The sequence below is a fragment of the Pristiophorus japonicus genome, chromosome 15 (genome assembly GCF_044704955.1).
Source record: "Pristiophorus japonicus isolate sPriJap1 chromosome 15, sPriJap1.hap1, whole genome shotgun sequence".
In the NCBI taxonomy this organism is placed as follows: Eukaryota; Metazoa; Chordata; class Chondrichthyes; family Pristiophoridae; genus Pristiophorus; species Pristiophorus japonicus.
Genome location: NC_091991.1, coordinates 163335066 through 163360246, shown reverse-complemented (window position 1 = coordinate 163360246; position 25181 = coordinate 163335066). Strand labels below are relative to the sequence as shown.

Here is a 25181-nt window from a genome sequence, read left to right as displayed (position 1 = left end):
CTTTACGCAGAGGGTTGTGGGGATCTGGAACTCGTTGCCTGGAAGAGTGATGGATGCAGAAACCCTCACCACTTTTAAGAGATGGTTGGATGGGCACTTAAAGTGCAGTAACCTGCAGGGCTAGAGCTGGTAATTGGGATTAGACTGGATGACCTATTGTTGGACGGAGCAGATACGATGGTAAGTACTGCAGGGAATAGAATACGTCCAGGGTGATCTCCTGGACTAGTTTCGATCGCCTAGATGGGTCGGAGAGGAATTTTCCCAGATTTTTTCTCCCTAAATTGGCCTTGGTTTTTAATCTGGTTTTTGCCTCTCCCAGGAGATCACATGGCTCCGGTTGGGGTGGAGTGTAGAATGTTTTAGTATAAGGAGTGTCGCAGTTGTGGAAAGGCGGATTGGTTAGGCTGGGTGCTCTTTGCCTTTCCGTCATTGTTCATAGGTTTATATGTAACCTTTAGGGCTGCTGACCAAGGGCTGCGTGGCTCTTTGTCGGCCGGTGCGGACATGATGGGCCGGAATGGCCTCCTTCTGCACTGTAAATTTCTATGTTTCTATGAACAGCATGGAGTGGACTGTCTAATTGCATGGATGCGATCATTGTCCCAGAATTGAACCCAAACCAGATCAAATTAAAATATACATGTATTGACATAAAAAGATACTTGGAAGCAACTTCATGGGCACAATCTAAGCGAAAAGTAAAGGTTACAATACCACTCCAGTTTCTGTGGTTTGGAATATCAGCTGACCTCCTCAATTAGATAATTTCTTTAATGAGTTCCAGCATTCAACAAACATGCTTCTATATGTTATTTGACTCCATGCTATCTATATAAATAACTGTTCAAGAGTTACAAAATTTAAAATTTACGCATATTTGGGGTGTTATCCTTCTCTTGGCAAAACATACATACATTGGGGCTGAAGTCCATAGGAATTTTCCAAAGTCAGTGCATTACTGAGGAAGTGCTGCACTGCCAGTGGTGCCGTCTTTTGGATAACACATAAAATATGAAACATTTTGGAGCACAAATTCAGATGCGTCAGAAAACTGGCGCACCTATGAGTTTTTAGCTAGTACTTACCGCTGGAACTTTTGGTCTGGTGAGTCGATCTATTTTCAGGACTTTGAATTTTTTTCAAAGTCCTGCACGAAATGGATCATAATGGGGGCAGGCCTTAGGCACAAAGCCAGGCTGACTGGCTGAAAATGGATCGGAAGGCCCGCCTGCTACTGTCAATGGTTTGAGGCGTGAATTGGCTAGAATAGACTGGCAAATGATACTTAAAGGGTTGATGGTGGGTAGGCAATGGCAAACATTTAAAGATCACATGGATGAACTTCAGCAATTGTACATACCTGTCTGGAGTAAAAATAAAATGGCGAAGGTGACTCAACCGTGGCTAACAAGGGAAATTAAGGATAGTGTTAAATCCAAGGAAGAGGCATATAAATTGGCCAGAAAAAGCAGCAAACCTGAGGACTGGGAGAAATTTAGAATTCAGCAGAGGAGGACAAAGGCTTTAATTAAGAGGGGGAAAATAGAGTACGAGAAGAAGCTTGTCGGGAAAATAAAAACTGACTGCAAAAGCTTCTATAGATATGTGAAGAGAAAAAGATTAGTGAGGACAAACGTAGGTCCCTTGCAGTCGGATTCAGGTGAATTTATAATGGGGAACAAAGAAATGGCAGACCAATTGAACAAATACTTTGGTTCTGTCTTCACGAAGAAAGACACAAATGACCTTCCGGAAGTACTAGGGGACCGAGGGTGTAGTGAGAAGGAGGAACTGAAGAATATCCTTATTAGGCGGGAAATTGTGTTAGGGAAATTGATGGGATTGAAGGCCGATAAATCCCCGGGGCCTGATAGTCTGCATCCCAGAGTACTTAAGGAAGTGGTCCTAGAAATAGTGGATGCATTGGTGATCATTTTCCAACAGTCTATCGACTCTGGATCAGTTCCTATGGGCTGGAGGGTAGCTAAAGCAACACCACTTTTTAAAAAGGGAGGGAGAGAGAAAGCGGGTAATTATAGACCGGTTAGCCTGACATCAGTAGTGGGGAAAATGTTGGAATCAATTATTAAGGATGAAATAGCAGCGCATTTGGAAAGCAGTGACAGGATCGGTCCAAGTCAGCATGGATTTATGAAGGGGAAATCATGCTTGCCAAATATTCTGCAATTTTTTGAGGATGTAACTAGTGGAATGGACAAGGGAGAACCAGTGGATGTGGTGTATTTGGACTTTCAAAAGGCATTTGACAAGGTCCCACACAAGAGATTGCAAAATCAAAGCACGTGGTCTTGGGGGTAATATACTGACGTGGATAGAGAACTGGTTGGCAGACAGGAAGCACAGAGTCGGGATAAACGGGTCCTTTTCAGAATGACAGGCAGTGACTAGTGGAGTGCTGCAGGGCTCAGTGCTGGGACCCCAGCTCTTTACAATATACATCAATGATTTAGATGAAGGAATTGAGTGTAATATCTCCAAGTTTGCAGATGACACTAAACTGGGTGGCGGTGTGAGCTGTGAGGGGGACGCTAAGAAGCTGCAGGGTGACTTGGACAGGTTAGGTGAGTGGGCAAATGCATGGCAGATGCAGTATAATGTGGATAAATGTGAGGTTATCAACTTTGGGGGCAAAAACGCAAAGACAGAATATTATCTGAATGGCGGCAGATTAGGAAAAGGGGAGGTGCAACGAGACCTGGGTGTCATGGTTCATCAGACATTGAAAGTTGGCATACAGGTACAGCAGGCAGTGAAGAAGGCAAATGGTATGTTGGCCTTCATAGCTAGGGGATTTGAGTATAGGAGTAGGGAGGTCTTACTGCAGTTATACAGGGCCTTGGTGAGGCCTCACCTGGAATATTGTGTTCAGTTTTGGTCTCCTAATCTAAGGAAGGACGTTCTTGCTATTGAGGGAGTGCAGCGAAGGTTCACCAGACTGATTCCCGGGGTGGCTGGACTGACATATGAGGAGAGACTGGATCAACTGGGCCTTTATACTTTGGAGTTTAGAAGGATGAGAGGGGATCTCATGGAAACAGATAAGATTCTGACGGGACGGGACAAGTTAGATGCGGGTAGAATGTTCCTGATGTTGGGGAGGTCCAGAACTAGAGGACACAGTCTTAGGATAAGGGGTAGGCCATTTAGGACTAAGATGAGGAGAAACGTCTTCACTCAGAGAGTTGTTAACCTGTGGAATTCCCTGCCGCAGAGAGTTTTGATGCCATTTAATTGGATATATTCAAGAGGGAGTTAGATATGGCCCTTACGGCTAAGGGGATCAAGGGGTATGGAGAGAAAGCAGGAAAGGGGGACTGAGGGAATGATCAGCCATGATCTTATTGAATGGTAGTGCAGGCTCGAAGGGCCGAATGGCCTATTCCTGCACCTATTTTCTATGTTTCTATGTAATCAGTGTGGTGACGTCACAGCGCGTGTGCATCACCACACTCTCTCCCCTCCATTAAAGGGGGAGGGATTCTGGCTATTTTTTAACTTTGGCCACTGGACCACCAGGGAGGGTTTCAGCCGAGCCAGCGGCCTGACACCCAAGAGGGACTGCCAGGGTACCCGTTGGCGGCCCGACCGAATCCGGGGCCAGTATTTTGCCGGTCGATTGGCAATTCGGCTGGCAAAAATTCTTGAACTGCGGCCGAGGCAGTGGGTCTTCCCCTTTAAGTGCCGCCGTGCTCCCAGGCCCGCAGACACTCTGCAAAGGTGCACTGACAGGATAACCTGTCGGGGGCACTGCGCGGCGGGGGATCCATGGAGTAAGGTGAAAATCGCTAGGTAAGTAGGTAAGTGTTTTATTCATGTTACTGGTGGTGGTACCACTTGGGCATTATGGGGTCCAGGCCGAAAAATCCCCACCCTGAATTTAGGTCGGGTCGGCCTGTTGACCCCAAAGCGGCAGCCATTCTATTTTTCAGAATGGCCACCGCAAACTGGCACTAACGGGTCTCTTTGAGACCCTGAATTTCAGCCGCTTTGACTTTGAATGATATTGGGCTGGAACCTCCACTTTTTTTGCATGCTTACGTCCACTTAACGCCCATTTTACCGCTGAAATGACGTAAAACGGCCATATATCACCCATTTTGGCACAAAATGGAAACTGATGGGCATTTTTCAGAAACTTATCGCCGAGCATTACTTTCCCCATGCGCTTAACGCCAGGTAAAAATATTACTGCCCGCCCACTTTTTTGGGGCGGAATCAGCAGAATGGGTGAAATCAACGCCCATAATATTGACCAGCGTTACTTTCCACACGGAATTATCGCCGAGATTCAATATTAACGCCTGCCCACTGTTTTTTGTCGTAAAGTGCATATTTACCCAAACTGGAGACCATGGAGATCGCCCATCGCCAATTTTACCAGCTCGCACACATATCGGCCACAATATCGCTCGCTCAAAAAACTGCCCACAAAAAGTGGAACTAACCGGAACGAACGGTTGCCGTGTGGCTGGCATTTGTTAAATCCCACTCTTACGTGAGGAGCTGATATCTGAAAGATTTGCCTGAAAGAGCGCTGATGTGAGTGACAACGCTGACACACTGCTGTGTGTGTGCAGCTCAGACATCAATGGTGCCCATCACCTTGGTGCCAGTTAAAGTTTACCTTGATTGATGTTAAGTTGTAAGTAACCCTTTCATGGTAAGGAATCACCAGTGTGTATCGATGCAGCTATCTGAGACAATGCGGAACAAGGTTATGTTCAATAACAAAAATTTAATACCAATATTGGTCTGAAATCATAAGTATTGCAGCCAATAACACCCAACCCCCGTCCACACCCCACTTTTTACACTATTGACATAAATCACATGTTCAACATGTCCAGTAACACAGAATACAAAGGCAAAGCAGGAGCATGGTCCCCAGCCCTCATACATTGCAACAAATTGCATACACCCAGATGGAGATATAACACAGCCATCACCTGCACACATACATCTCACTTTCCTTCCCCCCTCTCTTTCTTCTCCCTACCTCTACACCTTCCCCTCCTCGCTACACAATGCCTGGCCGAGAAGCTCCTCAGGCGGTGCCTCATTGGGGGGGGGATGAAGGCAGATGCGGTCATTGCACGGGTACGGGAGTTGGGGGGGGGGTGCCGAGGGGGCAACATTCTCTGATGCAGATGCAGGATCTTGGTCCTTGCTCTCATATGTCATTCGCAGTGGTGGTGTGGAACCTAGGGGTGGAGTGCCGCACTCGGGGACCACTGGGAGGCCTGTGGTAGCAGTGTTCCTGGCTATTGCACCCAGGGACTCCGCCATGAGCGGAATGTACTCAGTCATGGTGGCCAGCTGTCGAGATATGGCCCCAATGCTTTGATGAGCTGGTCACCAATGTCTACAGTCCTCCTGGACAACTGTATCATCTCTCCGCTGTCATGTCACGCTCGTGGAACAGACTTACCGAGTCCACGAGGCCTCTGCGGGGTCGGCGCCGTCCTGGGAACAAATGGGGTGCCCTGTGGAGAGGTGCTTGGGGCCGGTACCGCCAGAGTGGAGGCGGGAATGACCGGAGGACCACTAGATGGCCTTGGGATGGAATGGCTTCTGGAGCGTGGCGATGCAGGTTCTTCGAAGTCCGCGCTCTCATCCGTAGAGAACAGACCCAGCGGATCGACGGGCGACAATCGGAGCTCCTCAGCACCAGATGTAGTAGGATCATCTGCCGACTCCTGCCCCGCGCCCTCTTCTGGACTCTGTGGTCTTGCCTGGGGCCACGTTGTTGGCTGAGCTGTAAAACACAAATGAGGTTATTAGAGGAGAAGGGGGTGCTAAGGTGACAAGGTGAGTCCAGCGCTACACACAGCATATGCACGACAAAAGCACCACCGCTATTAAAATCATCAAGGCATCACATTTTATGACCATCAACACATTGTGCATTGCAATAATTTTCATTAGGCCAGCATTATTTCTATGACACGTTTAGAAATCATATATATGATTATTCGGATATGAGTGGGTGTGGCATCTATAGACTTTACATGACGCAATGGTGTAAGCTTTACTCACGTGGCATCACTTCAGGGTCTGCAGATGTGTCCGTGGCTGTCCGGGGGTGCTGCCCCACGAGTGTGAGCACTCGCTCCTCCATCTCTGTGATGTCGCTGGGCCTGGTGGCCCCCCACCTGTTTGCCTCTGCATGGACCTCATCGTCGATAGCTTCTTCTGTAAAAGGTTGACAGGACGACATGGCATGAGATCATTGCGTGATATCATTGCTAGGTACTGTCACAGAAACTGATACAACACATAACCGACAGATGTAATCATAATTATTATGATTATTGTCATTCTTTATCTAAAGACGTACATCGTGACTGCAGGCTTTGAGTAAAACGTTCCCGGTAAAAGTGCAAGACCTCACATCTACTGAGAGTCACTCATGACTTTTACAAATCAAATTATATAAATACATAAGTACATGTAAATCAATGTAATACTTACTTTTGCAGTTGTTCCATTGCTTGCGGCATTGGTTTCCCTCACACACCTCGTTGGTCGGCGATGAGACCACCTCTGCTATCTCAGTCCATATCCCCTGGTAGGCCTTTGGAGTGGGCTTCCCATGTCCTCCGTGTCAAATCACCCCAGCGTAACTTGACCTCCTGCAGGAGGGAGGCATTTGCCTCGTCTGAAAACCTCTTGGTTCTTTTGCGGCTCCAATGTGCTCCTCTCCCACCTCACTGCTCTCGCCAGCGTCAGTCTCAACATGCGTGCTGTGATGCCTCCTCCTCGCTGTCCGTTATAGGCCAAATTCGGTCAAATATGTGGTTGGTAACGGCTACTTTTTGTTTGCCTACTTGCAGTGAAGCTCTAAAGTCTCCCTCCTTCCTCCCAAAGCAGCCACACCACACCCAGCCACGCCTTCAGTCCCTCTGAGTTCCTCTCTCTCTGTCTCCTCTTCTGCACATGTCATGGTGACCCTTGACCTCCAGAATCGCGAGAATCGATGCAGCTATCTGAGACAATGCGCAACAAGGTTATGTTCAATAACAAAAATTTAATACCAACATTGGTCTGAAATCATAAGTATTACAGAGAATCGAGCGTTGCCATGCCGTTGCTAAGGACGGCCGCACTTTACAGCAGAAGGTCAAAAAAATTTAACGCTACCGCCCATTTTATATCGCTCGCGGTAACGCCCATTTTCAAAAGTGGAGAGTAGGTGGTTTGGGAATGGGCGAGAAGCCGGCGATCTGAAAACCCTTTTTTACCGCCCACGCCGGAAATATCGCCCAAACAAAAGTGGAGGTTTTAGCCCATAGTCCTCACCAATTAAAATGTCCACGTTTAAAATGGGCAGTCGTTTATATTGGCTAAAAAGCAATAACCATTACCTATTTGCATTAATATCACGTTCAAAATTGCCTGATATAACGGCATAAGTACTTTGTTTATTTTGGGCACAAAAACCCGTTCACTCAGCCAGGCAACAATCAGTCCACTAGACTGGCACTAGCACCTGTTCGCACATTGGATCAAATTAGAACAGGAGTGTTAGGTGCTCATTGATCGAAGGCGTGAATAAAACAATCAGTATTAAAGCGGTGGATATACATATACAGGCACTGCTTGAAATTGCCATTAATGCATGAAATACAGAGCCGCCAACATTCAGACTGTTCTGTGAGATCAAAGATTGACAGGTATGCTTTAACATGCTTAGGCATATTTTTTATTGCTTAATTGTTGATACTAATCGTTTTTAATTTTTAATTGTTGATACTAAAGGCATATTTTCTGTCATATAAGCCTGCAGTGGTGGTAATGTTGACTATCAATGCGGATGCCAGATATGATTGGATAATGAAAAGCTGGCAAGCAGCACCTTATAGTTTCAGGGATGGTGGAGATGGGTGTAATATTTCCTTCGAAGTAAAAGGTGCTGTGGCTTTGGCTTCTGATGATGTGACTCTCCATACTTTACACTGGTCAACAACATGGCAAATTCCGAGGCAGTAATGGTCTTATTTTATGTAAGGCTCAGAAAACCACCTCAGGATATGAACTACGAGGAAGCGGAATGCCTCACTGTCATAAACATACCAGCCTCGATAATGCATTTTCAAGAAAGACATGATTGACGCAGTAAGAAACCATATGAATGTCTACCAAACAATGTACTGGCCATTGTGTATAGTGGGCAAATCGCATGAACAAGCCACTATCCGACGTGGGGACTGTAGAGTAAAATGGCCGATATCGATTCAGCCGCACGTTGTACATCATTTCCATTGCCTTAAAACCAAAATGACGCACATGGTGTTTTCCTTAAGCTCATTCAAAATGGGCTTACAAAAATTCTTGGAGAAAAGGCCAGGAAATTGTACTGTGGGGCCTTCCCATTTAAAAAATCAAGGCCTGGAAATTCTGCAGGGGTTCTCCGGCCACCAACTGAAACTTTGTCTGGGAGCCCCCAGAGAAATGGTATCTGCTGCTAATAACGGCCCTTGACACGGTTTCTCTGGGTTCCGCCAAATGTAAAACCTCCGTGAGACTTAAAATTCTCATGCCATGGAAAATTTCAGGGTGTGTCTCTTGAGCGTATAATAAGTCTTAGGCTTGCTAGCCCGACTCTCCAAAAAACCCTCCCATAATGTGCTTTTGTTTACAGTACACTAAAAATGTTGTAATTGTCATGTATTTCACCATCTTGCAATGACAATAGTTATGTAACTGAAACTCATGCACACTGTATCTGTACCCTTGAAATGCACACCCAGTCCACAGGGGTTGAGCTTGCAGGAGACATTCCTCAACTGTGTTTCCAGGTATAAATGGGGAGGTCCCACCCAGGGTCAGCACTCCTTGGTCCTGGGAATAAAGTGAAGGTCACAGAGTGACCGTGTCTGATATATACATGCCTCGTGTGAGTTTGTAACAAGGTGCAGAGACACTACATCTGGCGACGAGAAACGGGAATCACCGAACCACGAGGATGACCACCGGTGGCACAGAGGAACGCTATGGGTGGGTGAGGACTGGGACGAATTTGTGGAAAGACTCCAGCAGAGCTTTGTCACAAAGGACTGGCTGGAAGAGACAGCGGCTGACAAGTGGAGGGCGCATCTACTGACCAGCTGTGGTCCACAGACGTATGCGCTGATGAAAGACCTGCTCGCACCCCAAAAGTCAGCGGACAAGTCCTTCGAAGAGCTCAGCCAGCTGATCAGTGAGCATCTCAAGCCGGCAAGTAGCGTACACATGGCCCGGCACCGGTTCTACTCTCACCGGCGTCGGGAGGGTCAAAACGTCTCGGACTTCGTGGCAGAACTGCAGCGTTTGGCCAGTCTCTGTAAGTTCTCCGATACCTGCAGGGGGAAGATGTTAAGGGACTTTTTCATCGAGGCATTTTCAGGAAGCTCATAAAGACCAAGGACCTGACTTTAGAAGGGGCGGCGTTGATAGCTCAGACCTTTATGGCAGGGGAAGAGGAGACCAAGCTAATTTACACACGCAGCCCTGGTTTTAACATTGCGATAAACCAGGGAGTTAATGTTGTAAAAGCGATACAGAACCCCGCAGGCAGGCAAGGGCAATTCGACACCGCCCAGGCAGCAACAAGCTCCAGGGTGGGCCTGCAACAGGGACAATGGAAAGGGGATCGGCAATTCACGCCATCATGAGGAACAATGCATCCCGTGATGGGACCAATAACACCCTCCATCAGAGTGCTTAGAAACAGCCAAACGGACCATCAGAGAGGAATGCGTGGGAATAGTCCTTTTGTTAACAGCACTCTCAGCTCATGCTGGAGGTATGGGGGTAGACACACTGCCAAAAACTGCAGGTTCCAGCTTTATACCTGTAGGATTTGTAATGTCAGTGGACACTTGGCCAAGATGTGCAAAAAGGCAGTAGCGAGGCTAGTCTGTGAGACAGAGGAACCAGACGAGGGGTCCGTAATGCAGGATGAGGCCTGGGGAACAACTATGGATGCTAAAGTTCAGAGAGTTCATGTGGTTGACGTCCACAGCTCATACACCAAAACGCCACCCATGATATGGGAGGTCCCACCCAGGGTCAGTACTCCTTGGTCCTGGGAATAAAGTGAAGGTCACAGAGTGACCGTGCCTGATATATACATGCCTCGTGTGAGTTTGTAACAAGGTGCAGAGACACTACAGTAATCACGTCAGTAAAATAAGTACCTTTGCTAAGTGACTAAATTTCACTACTTCCGTCTACTGTATATAAATATAATTGATTGATTGACTATTTCTTTAACCGCTCTGAGAGAAGCAGTTAATATTTCAGTTCCGTGACAAAACAAATCTATACCATTCGGTTCATTGCTGGAACACATTTAGCTGCACAATGAATCCCAGTAGTCTATCAAAGGAAAAAAAATGAATAATTTCACCTCCCACCATTTTTCCTGAGCCTACATTTACTAAAATTTCAATTATTGACACTTAACAAATCATTCATTTAGGGATGATAGCACTGAGTAAAACTGATGAGAGAAAAACATAATCCACATAACTTCAGCCTGCTTTTAACATGTATTCAAGTAGTAAAGAATAAATAGAATCCCAAATCATTAATAATGATTTGCTTCTTATTACATGCCATTTGAAAAACGCAAGGATAGTCTTGTGCTGCTAATTTGTGCCTAGTGAGAGAAAAAAAGTTAGCAGCCAATTTCACAGAACCAAGGTGGGGGCAGTATTCAGGTGATTAGAGAGAGGCAGTAACTCATAAAAAACTATGTGCGATAGGAGGATTGGAAATGCTTGATCCTCCTAGCCCCCATTCATGTCAACTCCCCAATATTTTTAACATGACATAGTTTGAAGTGAGCTGAAGCACCTTCTCCTCACCAGTACAGTTCAGATTTTGTGGAGTTAAACTAAATAATGAAATCATTGTTTTTGTTGGGGGTGGAGAGAAGAGGACCCAATCAGTGAAATATTCTGTATAATAGAACATACGATAAAGTTTCTATTTGTACAGACAGTAAACCTTTTTTAAAACTACTTAATTTAACAGCATTTCATTCTAGCTGACTTAGTATTTTCCCTTGACATTATCAGTTCCTGTGTATATTCATAGCAATCATGTTAGGAATTTTTTCCCAAAGTTTGCATTTTTTTTAAAACAAACGTATTATTCTACTTCTGGAAATATATACTGCCAAATATTTGTACACTGGGTGGCAAAAACAATAATGTTGCCCCACATAAAACCTTGGGCCTCTCCGCCCTGGGCTTTCTGGGATACGAACATCCAAATTGACGGGCAGGAAAAAAACAGCTGCTCCATCAAGCCTGCCCCACACCATGATGGCCAGAGCATTGTGAGTAAACATTTATTCCTTCCCTCCCCCTCCCCCCAACTCTCACCTCCTACTCACACCTGCAGCCATGTGGGAGACCAAAACTGGGCACAGTACTCCAGAAGAGGTCTGACCTGTATAATGTTAAAATGGTGTCCTTTGATTTATACTGAATGGTTCTACTAATACAACCCAATACCCTGTTAGCTTTAGCTACAGTTTCTCTACATTGATCATGAACCTTCAATGATCTGTGCACAATAATGCCTGGATCTCTTTCTCTCTCAACCTCTTTCAGCATTGTTTCCTGCAGATGATATGTGTATTCTATGTTGGCTCCACCAACATGCATGACACTACATTTATTTAAATTAAACGCCATTTGCCATTATGTGGTCAACTCCCCGAGTTCAGCTAAATCTCTGGATTTAATTGCACCCCTTTACCGTCTTAGCCCTTGCATAGATTTTGTTGTCATCTGCAAACTCACTTCCCTGATTGCCTCTGGACCCCTCTCAACACTTACTTTAGTACCAGGGACCATTCCCTTGGATCCCAGTGGTAACTGCCTAACGCCTAAATCCCATTCTTGCCTATCTTGTGTTTCCTGCCACATTTGGGTGAGAGTCCGTGCTGCAACATGATAGTGAGGCCAGGCCTCACGCCAACACTATTGTTATATATGTAAACCTGTAAATATCATGTTTAACCACCAGAAGGCTCATCCCTTGGAATTCCAAGGGATCCCATAATCCCTTGGGAGCACCTGTACATAAGGAGGCCTCACAGGCTGGAGAGGCACTCTGAGACCTGGAATAAAGGACTACGGTCACACCTTACTTTGAGCTTGCAGTATCTGGTCTGACTCTTTATTCAAGACATAACAACTGGCGACGAGATACAGATGAAGAACCCCACCGCAACAATGCAGAGAACCATGGGCATCCTGGAGAAATTTTCGGAGGGAGATGATTGGGAAACCGTCGTGGAGCAACTCGACCAATACTTCGTGGCCAACAAGCTGGAAAGAGAAGTGAACGCTGCCAAACGAAGGGCGATCCTCCTCACCATTTGCGGGGCACCAACGTATGGCCCCATGAAAAATCTGCTTGCTCCAGCAGATACGGAGAAGTATTATGATGATTTGTGCACACTGGTCCAGGAGCATCTAAACCCGAAGGAAAGCGTTCTGATGGCGAGGTATCAGTTCTACACGTACAAGAGGTCCTAAGGCCAGGAAGTGGCAAGCTACGTTGCCGAGTTTAGGCGCCTTGCAGGACATTGCGAATTTGAAGGACATTTGGAGCAAATGCTCAGAGACTGTTTTGTACTTGGCATTGGCCACGAAACCATACTTCACAAATGTTTGACTGTAGAGACCCCAACCTTGAGTAAAGCCATAGCAATAGCCCAGACGTTTATCGCCACCAGAGACAATACCAAACAAATCTCTCAGCACACGAGTGCTGCTGCAATACTGTGAACAAAGTAATGTTGTTTTCGAATCATAATGTACAGGGCAGGGCTTACATGCCTGCAGCTGCACGTCCGCAGGTGACTCAGAGCCCACCATCAAGGGTGGTGAATGCAAGGGCATTAACACCTTGTTGGCGCTGCGGGGGTGATCATTGTTTCCATTCATGCCGCTTCAAAGGATACGTTTGCAAGGGCTGTGGAACAATGGGACATCTCCAACGTATGTGCAGGCGAGCTACAAACCCTGCTAATCCTGCAAAACATAGAAACATAGAAACATAGAAACTAGGTGCAGGAGTAGGCCATTCGGCCCTTCTAGCCTGCACCGCCATTCAATGAGTTCATGGCTGAACATGCAACTTCAGTACCCCATTCCTGCTTTCTCACCATACCCCTTGATTCCCCTAGTAGTAAGGACTTCATCTAACTCCTTTTTGAATATATTTAGTGAATTGGCCTCAACAACTTTCTGTGGTAGAGAATTCCACAGGTTCACCACTCTCTGGGTGAAAAAATACCTCCTCATCTCGGTCCTAAATGGCTTCCCCCTTATCCTTAGACTGTGTCCCCTGGTTCTGGACTTCCCCAACATTGGGAACATTCTTCCTGCATCTAACCTGTCTAACCCCGTCAGAATTTTAAACGTTTCTATGAGGTCCCCTCTCATTCTTCTGAACTCCAGTGAATACAAGCCCAGTTGATCCAGTCTTTCTTGATAGGTCAGTCCTGCCATCCCGGGAATCAGTCTGGTGAACCTTCGCTGCACTCCCTCAATAGCAAGAATGTCCTTTCTCAGGTTAGGAGACCAAAACTGTACACAATACTCCAGGTGTGGCCTCACCAAGACCCTGTACAATTGTAGCAACACCTCCCTGCCCCTGTACTCAAATCCCCTCGCTATGAAGGCCAACATGCCATTTGCTTTCTTAACCGCCTGCTGTACCTGCATGCCAACCTTCAATGACTGATGTACCATGACACCCAGGTCTCTTTGCACCTCCCCTTTTCCTAATCTGTCACCATTCAGATAATAGTCTGTCTCTCTGTTTTTACCACCAAAGTGGATAACCTCACATTTATCCACATTATACTTCATCTGCCATGCATTTGCCCACTCACCTAACCTATCCAAGTCGCTCTGCAGCCTCATAGCATCCTCCTCGCAGCTCACACTGCCACCCAACTTAGTGTCATCCGCAAATTTGGAGATACTACATTTAATCCCCTCGTCTAAATCATTAATGTACAGTGTAAACAGCTGGGGCCCCAGCACAGAACCTTGCGGTGCCCCACTAGTCACTGCCTGCCATTCTGAAAAGTCCCCATTTACTCCTACTCTTTGCTTCCTGTCTGACAACCAGTTCTCAATCCATGTCAGCACACTACCCCCAATCCCATGTGCTTTAACTTTGCACATTAATCTCTTGTGTGGGACCTTGTCGAAAGCCTTCTGAAAGTCCAAATATACCACATCAACTGGTTCTCCCTTGTCCACTCTACTGGAAACATCCTCAAAAAATTCCAGAAGATTTGTCAAGCATGATTTCCCTTTCACAAATCCATGCTGACTTGGACCTATCATATTACCTCTTTCCAAATGCACTGCTATGACATCCTTAATAATTGATTCCATCATTTTACCCACTACCGATGTCAGGCTGACCGGTCTATAATTCCCTGTTTTCTCTCTCCCTCCTTTTTTAAAAAGTGGGGTTACATTGGCTACCCTCCACTCCATAGGAACTGATCCAGAGTCAATGGAATGTTGGAAAATGACTGTCAATGCATCCACTATTTCCAAGGCCACCTCCTTAAGTACTCTGGGATACAGTCCATCAGGCCCTGGGGATTTATCGGCCTTCAATCCCATCAATTTCCCCAACACAATTTCCCGACTAATAAGGATTTCCCTCAGTTCCTCCTCCTTACTAGACCCTCCGACCCCTTTTATATCTGGAAGGTTGTTTGTGTCCTCCTCAGTGAATACCGAACCAAAGTACTTGTTCAATTGGTCCGCCATTTCTTTGTTCCCCATTATGACTTCCCCTGAACCTCCTCCAGGTTCTGCAGGTGCTCGACGGTGTCCCGACCTGTAACCAAGATGCCGTCCTGGAAGACCACGGTGCGCGGGACCGACTTCAGCAAGCTTTTTCATGTTCCTCTGGAATATCGCCGCGGTCGGTCGAATCCCAAATGAGCATCTGTTGTAAATGAAGAGACCTTTGTGCGCATTGATGCAGGTTGCAGAGGAGGACAGATCCACGATGGATCACGACGAACCAGAGCCTCAGACTGAGGAGGCAGAGGTATATGGGGTGCACACATTTACCACAAAGTGTCCCCCGATAATGCTGAAGGTTGAATTAAATGGACTCCCGGTGTCAATGGAGCTGGACACGGGCGCGAGCCAGTCCATAATGAGCAAAAAGACTTTCGATAAATTGTGGTGCAACAAGGCCTCAAGGCCAGTCCTGACCCCCATTCGTACTAAACTATGAATGTACACAAAGGAACTGATTCCCGTAATCGGCAGTGCTACTGTAAAGGTCTCCTACGATGGAGGGGTGCACAATTTACCACTCTGGGTGGTACCGGGCGATGGCCCTATGCTGTTCAGCAGGAGTTGCCTGGGAAAGATACGCTGGAACTGGGATGACATCCGAGCGCTTTCGTCCATCGACGACACCTCATGTGACCAGGTCCTAAACAATTTCCCCTCGCTGTTCGAACCAGGTATCGGGAAGTTCCAAGGAGCAAAAGTGCAGATCCACTTGATTCCTGGGGCATCCATCACAAGGCGAGAGCGGTACATTACATGATGAGAGCGAGGGTGGAGATCGAGCTGGACAGGTTGCAACGAGAGGGCATCATTTCGCCGATCGCATTCAACGAGTGGGCCAGTCCGATTGTTCCAGTCCTCAAGGAAGACGGCACCGTCAGAATATGTGGTGATTACAAAGTAACTATCAATCGTTTATCCCTGCAGGATCAATACCCACTACCAAAGGCAGACGACCTATTTGCAATGCTGGCGGGAGGAAAAATGTTCACGAAGCTGGACTTACCTCGGCCTACATGATGCAGGAGCTGGAGGAATCATCGAAAGGCCTCACCTGCATCAATGCGCACAAAGGTCTCTTCATTTACAACAGATGCTCATTTGGGATTCGACCGACCGCGGCGATATTCCAGAGGAACATGGAAAGCTTGCTGAAGTCGGTCCCGCGCACCGTGGTCTTCCAGGACGACATCTTGGTTACAGGTCGGGACACCGTCGAGCACCTGCAGAACCTGGAGGAGGTTCTTAGTCGGCTTAATCGTGTGGGGCTCAGGTTAAAACGCTTGAAGTGCGTTTTCCTGGTGCCTGAAGTGGAGTTCCTGGGAAGAAGAATCGCGGCGGACGGCATCAGACCCACCGACTTGAAGACGGAGGCAATCAAGAACACACTGAGACCGCAGAACATGACGGAGCTGCGGTCGTTTCTAGGACTCCTGAACTACTTTGGTAACTTCTTACGGGTCTTAGCACATTGTTACTGCGTAAAGAAGATGAATGAGTATGGGGTAAAAGCCAAGAAAATGCCTTTGAGAGAGCTAGGAAACTATTATGCTCAAACAAATTGCTTGTGTTGTATGATCCATGTAAGTGTTTGGTACTAGCATGTGATGCGTCGTCATATGGTGTCGGGTATGTATTGCAACCGGTTGCTTATGTATCCAGAGGTCTGTCTAAGGCTGAGAGGGCCTACAGCATGATCGAAAAAGAAGCGTTAGCGTGTGTTTATGGGATAAAGAAAATGCATCAGTATCTGTTTGTGCTCAAATTTGAATTGGAAACCGACTATAAGCCACTTATATCCCTCTTTTCTGAAAGTAAGGGGATAAATACGAATGCATCCAAAGATGGGCGCTCACGTTGTCCGCATACAACTACGCCATCCGCCACAGGCCAGGCACAGAAAACTGTGCCAATGCTCTCAGTAGGCTGCCATGGCCCACCACAGGGGTGGAGATGGCACAGCCCGCAGATTTAGTTATGGTGATGGAAGCATTCGAGAGTGAACAATCACCTGTTATCGCCCGTTAGAACCTGGACGAGCCAGGACCCCTTACTGTCTTTAGTAAAAAAACTGTGTGCTCCACGGGAGTTGGTCTAGTGTCCCGTTAGAGATGCAGGAAGAAATAAAGCTGTACCAGCGGCGCAGAGATGAAATGTCTATACAGGCAGATTGTCTCCTATGGGGCAATCGAGTAGTGGTGCCAAAAAAGGGCAGGGGCACCTTCATTAGTGACCACCATAGCACCCACCCAGGCATCGTAAAGATGAAAGCGATAGCCAGATCTCACGTGTGGTGGCCCAGTATTGATGCAGACTTAGAGTCCTGCGTGCACAAATGTAATACATGTTCACAGTTAAGCAATGCACCCAGGGAGGCACCACTAAGTTTATGCTCCTGGCCCTCCAAACCGTGGTCCAGGGTTCATGTCGATTATGCAGGCCCATTCTTGGGGAAAATATTCCTAGTGGTTGTAGATGCGTACTCCAAATGGATTGAATGTGTGATAATGTTGGCAAGCACATCTGCTGCCACCATTGAAAGCCTGCGGGCCATGTTTGCCACACACCTGACGTCCTTGTGAGTGACAGTAGGCCGTGCTTCACTAGTGCCGAGTTCATGACCTGCAATGGGATCAAACATGTCACATCTGCCCTGTTTAAACCAGCGTCCAACGGTCAGGCGGAGCGAGCAGTGCAAACAATCAAGCAGAGCTTGAGGAGGGTATCTGAAGGCTCACTGCAGACTCGCCTATCCCGAGCCTTGCTTAGTTACCGTACAAGACCCCACTCGCTCACTGGGGTTCCACCCGCTGAACTGCTCATGAAAAGGGCACTTAAGACAAGGCTCTCATTAGTCCACCCTGATCTACTCGAACAGGTAGAGAGCAGGCAGCTTCAACAGAATACATATCATGATCTTGGAAATGTGTCACGTGAAATCGAGATTTATGATCCTGTATTTGTGTTGAACTATGGACAAGGTCACAAGTGGCTTCCCGTCACTGTCGTGGCCAAAGAGGAAAGTAGGGTGTTTCTGGTCAAACTTCCAAATGGACTCAGCTGCAGGAAACACTTGAACCAAACCAAACTCAGATTCACGGACTATCCAGACCAACCCACAATAGACTACCTTTTTCGACCCTCCAATACATACACAAGTGGCAATCGACCCAGCGGTTGACCACGAAGCAGAACCCATCACCCGCAGCAGCCCAGCAGGACTCACCACGCCCAGCAGCCCAGCATAAGAACATAAGAACATAAGAATTAGGAACAGGAGTAGGCCATCTAGCCCCTCGAGCCTGCTCCGCCATTCAACAAGATCATGGCTGATCTGGCCGTGGACTCAGCTCCACTTACCCGCCCGCTCCCCGTAACCCTTAATTCCCTTATTGATTAAAAATCTATCTCTCTGTGACTTGAATACATTCAATGAGCTAGCCTCAACTGCTTCCTTGGGCAGAGAATTCCACAGATTCACAACCCTCTGGGAGAAGAAATTCCTTCTCAACTCGGTTTTAAATTGGCTCCCCTGTATTTTGAGGTTTGTGCCCCCTAGTTCTAGTCTCCCTGACCAGTGGAAACAATCTCTCTGCCTCTATCTTGTCTATCCCTTTCATTATTTTAAATGTTTCTATAAGATCACCCCTCATCCTTCTGAACTCCAACGAGTAAAGACCCAGTCTATTCAATCTATCATCATAAGGTAACCCCCTCATCTCCGGAATCAGCCTCGTGAATCGTCTCTGTACCCCCTCCAAAGCTAGTATATCCTTCCTCAAGTAAGGTGACCAGAACTGCACGCAGTACTCCAGGTGCAGCCTCACCAATACCCTATACAGTTGCAGAAGGACCTCCCTGCTTTTGTACTCCATCCCTCTCGCAATGAAGGCCAACATTCCATTCGCCTTCCTGATTACCTGCTGCACCTGCAAACAAACTTTTTTGGATTCATGCATAAGGACCCCCAGGTCCCTCTGCACCGCAGCATGTTGTAATTTCTCCCCATTCAAATAATATTCCCTTTTACTGTTTTTTTTCCCAAGGTGGATGACCTCACACTTTCTGACACTTTCCAACAGCAAGACAAGCTGCGCAGCAGCTCAGCAAGGGCCCAACAAACGACTCCAAAACCAGCATTTGCACCGAGACGATCAACCAGGGAAAGGAAGGCCCCAGATCGACTCACATTGTAAATAATTACACTATTGTCTTTGGGGGGAGTGTTTTTATATATGTAAACCTGTAAATATCATACTTAACCACCAGAGGACTCATCCCCTGGAGTCCCAAGGGATCTCACAATCCCTTGGGAGCACCTGTACATAAGGAGGCCTCACAGGCTGGAGAGACACTCTGGAGATCTATAATAAAGGACTATGATCACACCTTACTTTGAGCTTGCAGTATCTTGTCTGACTCTTTATTCGAGACATAACAACTATCATGGGTGCTTCTCTCCCAACTTGACTATTGCACATACGCTATAGTTAAAACCAGGCCTAAAATAGCTGATAGTACAGCACTATCAGTACTAAAACGCTGTACTTTAGTCAAGGAGATCCGACAATAAGACAAATTGCAAACGGAAAGCTTTACTGACTTATTAAGTTGAACAGTTTATTCTCTATTATTCTTTTGTTATATAGCAGACATGCTATAAATGTGATAGTAAAAGAACCCCTGGTACAATCTCTAATCCACAGCATTGACCCAGTCCACTTTCATACTGGCAGAACTATTTCTCCATTTGTTACTGTATTTGAATGGAGTGCCGGGCATAGTTGCAATACAAACAGTAGTTACTTATTAAAACATAAGAAAAGGGGTACTTCACTTCATTGGCACAACAACCAGATCCCTGCTGCCAACCCTTCAAGTGCACCATGCTCAGTAACATCCTAATATCCAACACCTTGGCTGCCCGTGTTTGCAAACATTGCACCATTACACCTACGCCGCAAATATGCAGTCTCCAGAGAATCCAACCGCTACACCAGCAAGGACATGCCGATCCAGGCCAACTTGAACAACCTACCCCCAAGCCATCTCAAATCTAGAAGACCACTTTGGACCCTCGCCGAAGCCCTTGTGATCTCCTCTCAGCCTTGGTGACTGATGGTGAAATGCTTGGAAGAACTGCGAACTACGGAATGGATTCCTTATAGAGGACCTCAGAGTACAACCTGAAGAATCAAATCTTCCTTGCAATCAGTGGACAACCATCAACTCCCTCACAACTGGTCATGGTAGATGTTGCCACCTTCTCCCTAGATGGAAGATTAAAGCACCCTATCATGCAACTGTGAAGCTCCTAATTAGACTCTGGAGCACATCATTGAGCACTGCCCTCAGAGGAAATTTACAGACAGCCTACAAGATATCCATGTTGTTATACTGGAAGCTTTGGCATGGATATCCAACTTAGATATTGACATTTGATTTGCTAGGGGGCGGGGGTAATTAAGAGTAACTTGCAGTCAAGAATGATCGCTTCTCACACCATCTTACATGATTAATGATCTGTTATTTAGAGTATTCTCACAGATTTCTTTACTCAGCGGCTCAACTCTGGAGATACTTTGCAAGCTTAATCTTTTGAAATATTACCTTTCTTATAATTTAAAAATAAACCTATAAATCTAAGCACATGCATGAAACAGCATGATATACACATAAGGGCAATAAAGCTGAATGGATATATTTGTCCTGCAGGTATATAGCATCACATGAAATGCAGTGAACTATTGAGATTTTTTTTAGCCAGTAAATAAACTGGACTATGAAAAGCAATACAATAATTATTTTTTAAGTGTGAAATACTCATTGAAATAAAACAATGTAATTTTTCCATTTGCTTGCAGTATTATGACAAAGAAATACAGTAGAATCTGTGAAATGAATGGACGCACAGAACAATTCACATTGTTAATATATTCTCTGAATAAATAAAAATGTGTAAGCCATATATTCTCTTTGTTGCAAAAAATATCTTATGCAACTCTAAGGATTAATTGAGTCTTTTTAAAGCCATGTTCTTGCTAATGAAAATATCTTTCCAGCAGTATGCACACAACTGGGTCGCTTTTCTAAAATTATGTTTTTGGTCTCATTAACATGATGGATGACAATGGTGGAGAGTAGAATTTTTTTTTTTGCTTTGTGTCAGCACATTAAGCACTGTTTTGCAAGGGTTTAAATGATAATACAGAAGGTCTTCTTGCATTACCCTCAAAATATATATCTTTTGTTGACCTTAATGTACCTAGGTAAACATTCTATTTCACTGATGGACATTTTGAAAGCAAGGTTCCCATTAGCATTTTAAATCATCAACTACAGTTTAACCAACCTAAGTTGAATGTTTGAGTGAGATGAAGTTTTATAGGAGAAAGAGACACACGAAATGCACGAGAAAGATAACAGTAAAGCTACAGAACTATTTTTATACAGAATTTCTAGTGTAAGAACACAGGCAGAAACATAAACCTACTATTCCAGGATCAATCCTGGAGTGCAAAGATAACCTCTGGCTTCTTTTTTTTACTGCCACTCTTTCTCCTTAAACTCCTCTTCCTGTCCCCTCCATTCTCTGCTCCCAACAGCGAGTGTGTGGAGCACATGGACTTGTTTGTCACTAAGGTTGACATCATCCATTCAACTGTCTCAGATGCTTCCCTTTTGCCTTTTCCGACCAAGTCAAACCTCCCTTCAGGCTTCTCCTGCCCTAGCCCTGAACGCTTGTCTCTCCTTGGTTCTCTCCCATCTGCCCTCTCCAAGCTCATCTCTTCCAATGAGATCCACCTCGTACTCCCTTAAACCCATTCTCACTAAACTGTTGACCACCCATCTTCCCTTCCTAAACCCTGTGCTAGCTGACATTGTGATTGGTTTACTTTCAAAACATTATCACCCCCCCCTCATAAAATTCACCCTCTATCCTTGCAAACCACCACCCCAACTCTACTCTCCATATCTTCCCCAAAGACCTTGAATGTGCTGTTGCCTCCCAAATCCATGCCCATCTTTCCCGAATCCTGTGACAGTGTACATTATCGCTCCTTATCCTCCCTGTGGCCTTTGACATGGTTGAAAAATAACATCTTCCTCCAATGCCTCTCTTCTGTTGGCCAGTTCAGTGGGTCTGCTCTCACCTGGTGCCACACTTGCCTATTAAATTATAGTTAGAGCATCTAATGGCTTCACTTTATGCCCCCGCACTATCACCTCGGAAATCCCCCAAAGTTATATCCTTGGCTCGCTCTTCTTCATCTACATGTTGTAAATATGGGGTCAGCTTCCATATTAATGCTGATGACACCTACCTCTACCTCTCCACCACCTCTCATGACCCCTCTACTGCCTCTGTGCTGTTCGACTTCTTTTCCAACATCTAATCTTGGATGAGCCGCAATCATTGGAAAGACTGAAACCATCATCTATGCTGCCCCACCCCCACAAAATCCATACCATAACCATTGATTCACACCACCTTACGAGCTACTATCTCCGGCTGAACCATACGGTTTGTAACTTTGGCATTCTGTTTGGCCCTGAGCTGAGTTTCCAAACCCATATCCTCTCCATTACAAAGACCATCCACTTCCACCTTTGTAACATTGCATGCCTCTAGCCCCGCCTCAGCCCATCTACTGCTGAAGCCCTCATGTCACCTTCAGATTCAGCTGTTCCAATGCTCTCCAGGCTGACCTCCCATCCTCCATGTTCTGTAAGCTTCAACTTATCCAAAACTCTGTTGCTCATATCCTATACTGTGCTATCCTAATACCCACTCAATCATCACTCCTGTCCTTGATGACCTATTTGGATCATTCCCCCATCTTCAATTTAAAATTTTCATCCTTATGTTTAAATCTCTTCCTATCTCTGTACCTTCCTCCAGAACTGAAAGCTACCCCCAAACCCCAAACTCTCTGTTCCTCTGACAAGCCTACTACCCATTCCCACCCCCCACCTCCAACTACCATTGACAGCCACGCTCGCAGCCATTGGGCTCCATGCTCTGGAGATCCCTCCCTAAACTCATCCCCCTCTCCATGTCCTCCTTGGGATCCAACTCTTTGATCCCTCCTAATACATCCTTCTTTGGACCGGTATCCATTTTTATCTGATTACCCCATGTGTGAAGCACCTTGGGATGCTTTTTCTACATTAATGGTACTATATAAATTAATTTGTTGTATCTTGATGCAAGATACATATGCTGATTTCCATGTTGTACAGTATGTTTCTGCTTTTTTGTATTAATGCTAAACTTTACTGTGCAAACTGTTTTCACTTCTGGATGCAATAAACAAGTTGGGCCTAGATTTCCTATAAAGCTCACCTGAGTATCTATGTATATATCTAGACATTGCAGTCACTGGGAGTAGTGCAAATGTAGAAAAGAAGCAGAAGCAGAGTTAGAGAAATTCATTATCATCCATTAAGTCCAAAGTCTAGGGAAGGATGTATGACTTACTCAATATGCGATTTGTTGAGGGCTTTGTGATCCTGTTGTGAAGTATGACTGCAAGGCAATCCACAAAATAATTTAGATCAGAAAATCCACTGGTGGGGAATATCTGAGTTGTGTTTCTAGGTATTTGTGACCAAAGCAAACTAATGGCCTTCTGAAAGAGACCACGACTAAATAAATAAATACACATTCGCATTTATATAGCACCTTTATCATGTAATTGAAAAAGAAAGTGGTCACACAATTAACTATGAGTGACTGTTGATATGTAAGGGAAACTTTTGTCACAGAGACAAATTTTGCAGTTCAGGAGTCAAGTAAAATTTTTGTTCTGGGGAAATAAGTCTGAAAAGCTGATTGACTCCAGTAGAAACATAGAAACATAGAAAATAGGTGCAGGGGTAGGCCATTTGGCCCTTTGAGCCTGCACCGCCATTCAATAAGACCATGGCTGATCATTCCCTCAGTACCCCTTTCCTGCTTTCTCTCCATACCCCTTGATCCCCTTAGCCGTAAGGGCCATATCTAACTCCCTCTTGAATATATCCAATGAACTGGCATCAACAACTCTCTGTGGCAGGGAATTCCATTGGTTAACAACTCTCCGAGTGAAGAAATTTCTCCTCATCTCAGTCCTAAATGGCCTACCCCTTATCCTAAGACTATGTCCCCTGGTTCTGGACTTCCCCAACATCGGGAACATTCTTCCCGCATCTAACCTGTCCAGTCCCATCAGAATCTTATACGCTTCTATGAGATCCCCTCTCATCCTTCTAAACTCCAGTGAATAAAGGCCCAGTTGATCCAGTCTCTCCTCATATGACAGTCCAGCCATCCCTGGAATCAGTCTGGTGAACCTTCGCTGCACTCCCTCAATAGCAAGAACGTCCTTCCTCAGATTAGGAGACCAAAACTGAACACAATATTCCAGGTGAGGCCTCACTAAGGCCCTGTATAACTGCAGTAAGACCTCCCTGCTCCTGTACTCAAATCCCCTAGCTATGAAGGCCAACATACCATTTGCCTTCTTCACTGGCTGCTGTACCTGCATGCCCACTTTCAGTGACTGATGAACCAAAATGGATAACCTCACATTTATCTACATTATGCTGCATCTGCCATGCATTTTCCCACTCACCTAACCTGTCCAAGTCACCCTGCAGCCTCTTAGCGTCCTCCTCACAGCTCACACCGCCACCCAGTTTAGTGTCATCCGCAATCCGCAGTACTCCTGAACATGTACTCCCTTCATCCACAGGCTGCTAATAACCAGAGCAATGGCGCTTTGGAAAAGCTGGGGGAGTAATTGGGCTCTGTAGCGCCCGCTAACGGTCAAAAAAGGCGTTGGAGGTGCGCACGCACTCTTCTGACGGGAAGTGCGCCAGACGCCATCTTGGTAAAGGGGATTGTATGCGCACACCTAACGAACAGCAGCAGCATTTAGAGGAGGCAGATTGTAATGTTGATTTGACACAGCGGTGCCATTTTTAACGCCGCGTTTCAACCTATGCCCTGTCTCAACATCACACAACCGAAAGCAGTGGTCAGCTGCATGAAGGACCCCCCATTAGCGCTACTTAAAGGGATCATGAACTACTTACAGGTTAGTTGCTGGATTATTTCTTCTTACTGCTGGTGCAATTGTACATGTTTTTTGAGCTTTTCTATCGTTGCTTAAAGTTTCAATAGTCTACAGAGATGGTCTGGCTGGTACTGAAGTTTGTTGATTTAAAAGCTTGTGCTGAAACAAGTTGCTTCCAAATATGGGTTGCCAGGTAGGCCTTCCTCTTCGAATTGAGCATGACTGGGAGAATGAACAAAGGGTCGTAGAGCAGGAC

The 25181-nt window shown here is 45.9% G+C and overlaps 1 protein-coding gene across 2 annotated transcripts in view; it reads right to left on the bottom strand.

Moving 5' to 3' along the window:
- hagh (hydroxyacylglutathione hydrolase) overlaps window positions 1-24633 on the bottom strand; it is a 287679-nt gene extending 263046 nt beyond the window's left edge. For both annotated transcript variants that reach the window (XM_070901239.1, XM_070901238.1), the window contains exons 1-2: window positions 24482-24633; window positions 23347-23394 (exon numbers count right to left, since the gene is read on the bottom strand). The gene's annotated coding sequence lies outside the window, so the exon portion shown is untranslated. The remainder of the gene's footprint in view (window positions 1-23346; window positions 23395-24481) is intronic.
- Between the last annotated feature and the right edge of the window lie 548 nt (window positions 24634-25181).